Source organism: Colobus angolensis, unplaced genomic scaffold (genome assembly GCF_000951035.1).
Source record: "Colobus angolensis palliatus isolate OR3802 unplaced genomic scaffold, Cang.pa_1.0 Scaffold115, whole genome shotgun sequence".
Taxonomy (NCBI): domain Eukaryota; kingdom Metazoa; phylum Chordata; class Mammalia; order Primates; family Cercopithecidae; genus Colobus; species Colobus angolensis.
The window spans coordinates 1,766,796-1,773,387 of record NW_012112586.1 but is presented as its reverse complement, the minus strand read 5'-3'; positions in this window follow the sequence as shown (position 1 = coordinate 1,773,387).

The following is a 6,592-nucleotide window of genomic DNA, read 5'->3' as shown; positions in this document are numbered from 1 at the left end:
GAGGAGGGGCTGCAGCTGGGCTGTCCCGGGGGAGGGAAGAAGATTATAAAAGGCCCTCAGAGAGCTACACAAGGCGGCCTTGTTTGGTGAACAGCCTCCCCTGAGCTCAGGGTTTCCTCCCATGTGAGCAGGAAGAGGTGGCCCAGGACCTGTGGTCAGGAGGCCGGCATTGTGTGGCTGGGGTGGGGGTCGCCGCGGGTCTATTTCTAGCTCTGGCCTCTGCCCCGCAACAGGGGGTATTGCGCGAAGCTGTTTGCAGTCTGAAGCATCCGGCCCCCCGGCCCTCCCTGCAGCTGTGACCTCACCAAAAACAGAGGCCACACTTCCCAGGGCCGGAGGGGCCAGAGGGCCCAGCTGTGAGGGTGAATGTGGCTGAGGCCTCAGCTCCCTGGGGGACCTGGGGCAGGATGACCTTCCTCTATAACCTTCTGTGGCTCCCCATTGATGTGCAGGAGAGTCCATGCCCCTCCTCACCGGGGGTTCATCGATGTCACTGCCACCCTCAGTCCTACCCCTCTACACCCCACCCTTGCCACCTTGCCCTCCCTCTCTGGGCTGTGGCCTCACCCACCTCCCTCTGCATCCTGGTGGAGACCAGCAGCCTCACAGGGCAGGGCAGGAGGGCTGCCCTTTGTACCTCGGTGCCCAGAGTAGGACCCGGCAGGTCCCTCACGCTGCAAAGACGGGCATGGTGAGTGCACAGGGTGAGGACGATGACACCTACCCTCGGGCATGCTGTGAGCACCCACACCTTCGAGCCTGGAAAGTGCTGGCCACGGTTCTTGAGTGGTCAGGATGCAATGGGGCTGACAGCCCTGGGGAGTCAACTTAGCCCAGCCCAGCCAGCAACAGGCTCTGCCCCGAGGCCGGAGTTCAAATCCCCTCCACACTCCAGTTGGGAGGGCGGCCCACTCAGCCTCCCTGGGCCTCATGGACCTCATCTGTGAAATGGGAGTGAAAGTCACAGTGGGCGAGCCTGGGATGGCTGCTGCGAGGTTGAATGAGGGATCAGCTCCTGGCACGATGCGCACCCCCTCCAGCCAGTACTGTCACAAGGCGTCAGCAACAAGGACGATTCCCCTTCCTCCCACCAAAGCGCAGAGGGCCTCTGAGTCACAAAGGAAAGGAACAGAGAAGACAGGCTGTGCTCCCGGTGACAAAGTGTCAGCTCTAAAACCCAAATCCGCTTTACAGACTAGAAAACAACCACCACAGGCTGCAGGCGCTGATCCTCAAGCCTGTGATGGGCCGAGAAGCCCAGGGACTCTGCAGGGAAACGCAGGGCCGGTGGCCCTGTCCTTAGCAATGAACTGCACACTTTGCCCAGGTGCGTTAACACCCAGGGAGGCAGAGGGCGAGGATAGATGGTCCCGGCACTCACTCCAAGGCCTTGGGAGGCGAAGGAGGCATCACCCCATTCTACTCCCTGTGTCCCTCCTGCACCTGGGCTGAGAGGTGGGGACGTCCGTGGGGCTCAGACCCCAGCATGGTGGCCAGGAGCCGAGTGACCAACAGCAGGGCCAGCAGCAGACGGCAGGACTGATCTCATGTGTCAACAGCAGCAACCCAAAGGCTCCAGAGACATTTTTGGGGAGGAGGCCCCCGTTGGGGAGCAGGGTCCTGACGTCACGCAGGAGGTGAATTCAGCGCCACATCGCTGTCCTTGGGTGGCCACAGGCAGCTGCACTGGGTGTGAGACTGTCCACATCCACCCTCTTCTACAGGCCACAGGGGGCGCTCAGGAGTCAGGACTCTGGGGGTGACAGAAGCCCCAGACCAGCCCAGGCACCAGAGGAAATGCATTGAAATCCTCAGGCCAGGACAGCTTCAGGCACAGCGTGATCCTGCAGCTCAGGCATGACCTCAGGGCTCTGGTTTCCTGTGTCCAGGGCCCTCCCAGGCCAGTGTCTCCTTGGGGCTAAGTCCACTGAAGCTGACTGACTTCTCCAAGCAGGGCCAGTCAAGTGCCCACCCCTGAACCCATCGCCCAGGCCATGGGAATGGAATGTTCTACTCTCACAGGTCTGGGTCACAGGAGCACACCTGACTTGGGGGTGGAGTCAGCCCCACCCAGACCAGACCACGTGGACAGAGTAAGGGAGCTGGGGACTCCCAGATAAGCCAGGTATGTGGCCTGCAGCAGAGACAGCCCCTCAGCTGTTCCCTCCAGGACTCCCAGGCTGCTGTCATCAAAGCCTCTGGCAGATGGGAGGCCCCACCCAGCACCTGTGATGCCCACTGAGCTTCTCCTGGCAGCCTGCCAGGTTCCACAGGGAGGATGGTGCCAGGAAGTCAGTGCACGGAGGGGTTCACAGATGCCCACGGGAAGACAGCTGGGTGCACCTTGCTCCCACGGGATGTGGACGTGGCCCCTGTGTCCCAGGCTGTGGGTCCATTTGTGTCACTCGTCACCCTGGCCTCATTTTCTGAGTGACTGTGCCTCTCCCTAGGAGCCCCGAGAAGAGACAGCCAGTGCGTGCTGCTAATTCAGGAGGCTCAACTGGAATCAACTGTTTCAAACTTAAAAGGCTGTTAATGGAACTTCTAATTTCCGGAGGTGAAAAGAGTTAAATTGTATTGCGAACCAGTCATGTAATCTAAGATGTTTTCTGATTCTGTGTTTTGTTCTGGTAATTAATTGGATGGAAATTGTCCAAGTCTGTGGATGGACCAGAGTTATTGCAGGTTTCACTGAGTCTCTGAAAGATTCAGTTACTTTGTCTCCCCCCGGAACTCCCAGAACCGTCCACATCAGTGCTGTTTTAAAGACAAAGGGCTGAGCGGCTTTCAGAGTGTGTGTCCATTGCTTTCTAATTCCAGAACCGTGGAAAAGCAGCAGGCTGTGTCTGCTCAGAGCAGGGCTCTGGGCTCACCCGGCCTGGACCCCAGGACCCCAGGACCCAGGAGCCCCGCTGAGGCGCTGGCTGGGGCCTCGAGCAGGTCCAAGCCTTGGTTTTCTCATCTGGAGAAAGGGCCTCATTGGTCTCAGGCCCAGGAACATCCTAAGCCTCACAAGTGTCCAGGAAATGACCGCGTGGGTGGATCGCCGCTCTGTCACAGCTTGTGATGCCTTCCCTCTGTCCTGAAAGTTCCAAAGTCCCAAACCTTTAACACGCCATGAACAGTCCCAGAAGGCAGGCTAAGGATGTGTTTACGGAACCGAAAGTGGAAGAAGTTTTTAAACAGGGAGAGACTCTGTGTTTGGGCTTTCTGAAGAGTGTGGTGCTCATGAGAGATTCGAACTTCACTGGGCTCCCGTGCCTTCCCTGGGGAGGTAGAATCGTCTTTGGTTTCCGTAACACAGGGGGCCCCCACAGCCTTGGCCGACTCAGACCTGGTAGCCTGGATCCGTCCAGCCCTGTGGGACCAGCCCCACCTCCCATATCTGCTGTCCTTCATCCTCCCGAGATCCTGGGTCTGGGCTAGGGCGGGCTCCCACCCACCACAAGCTCCCACACAATCAGCCGCCCCCCAACTTCACCCGCAACCCCCTTAACTGCTGCTCCTGTCTTCCAGGATTTGCCACCTGTGCTTGGAGGCGCCCCCACCACCTCCATGCTGGTGGGTTTTAAACCATTCCCATGAAGTCTCCACCCCCTCACTCTCATCTCCTCACTTGTTCACATCAAGTATTTTCATTTAAAATGTAAAGAAACGGTTGCAGAAATGTAATTCCCCATTCATTATAAGCATTGATATTTTAGAAACTGCCCCGTCCTCTGTGTCCCCAGTAACGCCGAGACCACAGCCACTCCCTTGTCACCATCCACATTTCAAAGTACAGCAGGAAAACCGCAGTGTCCTTTCTACTCCGACTCACCGTTCACTGCGTCCCATTTCTCCATGGAGTGAGTACTCGATGCCTGGAAGTATTTGCTAATTGCCAGATTACATTCCCCACAACAAAACATGTGTTTGAAATTTAAATAGCAATGTAATTCTTGTGTCTAAAGAGCTCCAAGTGTTAAAATACTTTTCTGGATCCGCTTATGGTCCCATTTTTAGTAAAAGGCAATTCTCCCAAACAACATGAGGGATCAAATATTTATATTATGTCATGTGTACATTTCCGTCGCATATACATGCTTACCTCTGTATAAATATATGGCATAAATCTATTTACATAATGCATGCGTAAATATTGACATATGGGACATGTAATATGGTGTATGTTATTTATTTATGTAATTAATATATCAAACTTTTTTAGAGTTATTTTAAAGGAAATGGATTGGAAAATTTCAGGAGTCTCATTTGGAGGGCACCCTGGGGTCTCTGCTCCCCCTCCCAGGACGTGCCTCTGGGGGATTTTGGATGGGGGGTTGTCCTTCCTGGGAAAAGCAGGAGCTGGGAAGTCATGACGGGGAAGGGGAGACCAGGGAGCCGACCACAGGCACCTTCCAGGCAGGTATTTTTAGGACTTTAGGCAGCCACGCTGATGCCCTGGGTGGTCCCTGAGGGAGCGCCCACCTCGGGGTCCCGCAGACTCGGGGCCCTGGCTGGGCCATGCCTGGGATTTTCCTGCCACGTCCATGGTCTCCTTGGGCTCCTCCCCGACTGTGCCCTGCGTTTCCTGTCCTCATCCCACACGCAGCCTGGCCCGAACACCATGGGGCTTTTGTTCAGGGGCCCTGCACACCGGGCCTCAGGATTCCATCCTCCCAGAATCATGGCCACAGAATAAGGTCCGCAGAGACAGGTACTGAAAGAATCTCAAACACGGGGGCGGACAAGTGAGGAGCCGGCCTCTCTTCACCCTCAGCCGCCCTCCAGCCCGGCCTCCCTCTATCCTGGATGCCTCGGCCCCTCCTCACTCTGCACCTGCGGGTCCTTGGTCCTTGGGCCCTCCCCTTCCTGTGCCCTCCCAACTCCACACCAGCAGTGGGGGGCTGGGGGCTGCAGGACCACTCCACCCCCAACCTCATGCTGTGAGGGGCTGAGGGGGAGCCGGGTGCCCTTTGGCTGCACCCCATTTGTGGTCAGAGACCCCATGTCCTCCCTGGCTGGGCACATGGGCTCTGTGGGGTGTGTGAGTCCATTGAATTTGAACACCAGGTCCCAGGACTTAGAACTCAAGGACAGCCCTGCCCCGTGCAATGCTGAGTGGTGCCTGGGGTATTGCGGAAACAGCTCCCCTGAAGGCCAGACTCAACAAGGCCCCCTAGGGTGACCCACTGATCCCAGGACCCCGCTCCCTGGGAAGCCCCCCAAGGCAGCCCCTGTGCCTCTGCTGACACCCCTTGATCCCCACCCTGGCCTTGGCCCTGTCCCTGCCTTGTTGACAGCTCCTGGGTCATCTCAGAGGACCTCAGCCTCATTGAGTCCCAGCTGCACTCGTGATTCTCCCAGAACGCTTTCCTCTTCCAGTGTCCTGCCTCAGCCTCCCGATGCTGACACCAGAAACCTGGGACATGCTGGACGCCCATCTCCTCTCCCCATCCAACAGTCACCGAGCCGCAGATCCTGCGTCCTGAAGGCACCTACCACCAACCTTGTTCCCCCGTCTTCACAGCTCCACCTCATTCCTGCAAGGCTTCCAGACCTGCCCTCCCTCTGCCCCCTTCTCTAGCGCTCAGTGAGGGGCCAGTGACGACCCACTCTGTGCGGCCACCTCTGTGTGAAGCCCTCACACGACTTCTCCCCGCATTCAGCAACCCCATGACCTCTGTCATAAACCCCAGGGCCCTGCCACACCCTGACTCATGGGGCCTCCCCGCTCACTTCCTCTCTGTTCTCCCCACACCATGCTCCTGCCAGGCCCAGGGACTGGGCACCTGCAGTTCCCCGGGTCCGGAAGCTTCCTGAGCCAGCTCCTCCCCTCCTCCCAGGTTTCTCCACACATCACGTCCTCAGAGGAACCTCCCAAGGCCAGCCCAGAATGGGTGTCCTGTACCGACTGAGGAACTTATCAGACTGGGGGCTTGAAGTTAATTCTTATATTTTATGGAAAGAGCCACAAACACACAGGGACGTCCCCACACGTGTGTTTGTGGCTGCTCTGTGTGTGGTGGCTGAGAACTGGGAATAGTGACCCGATGTCACCCGTGGGAGGGCAGCTGAGACGCGGCAGTCCATGGGCACTGCAGGATGTTCGGCAGCTACTGCACAGAGTGAGTAGAATTCCCGGGCCTGGGAACCTGTCCCGGACACACAAGGGGTGCAGTGAGAAGTGAAAATGTAAACTACAAATTCAGATGCTCCTCAACTTACAGTGGGGCTGTGTCATGAGGACCCACCCTAAATTGAAAATGTCCTAACTCAAAATGCATCATGCACCAAACCTATGGAACAGCATGGCTTTACCTGGCCTACCTTAAATGTGCCCAGAACAATCTCCTGTAATTTATTGAACACAGCACTGAAAATGAAAGGATGACTGTACAGATAATGTAAGTACGGTTCCTACTGAAAGCAGATCATTTTCACACCATCAGACCGTCTGTTTGTATTTATGATAATGGTACAAACTTGTTACAAAGCAAATGGTCCCGTGGACAAATATTACAAAATAATATGGACAAATGAAATTACAAATCTGAGGCCAAGCGCAGTGGCTCATGCCTATAATCCCAGCACTTTGGGAGGTCGAGGC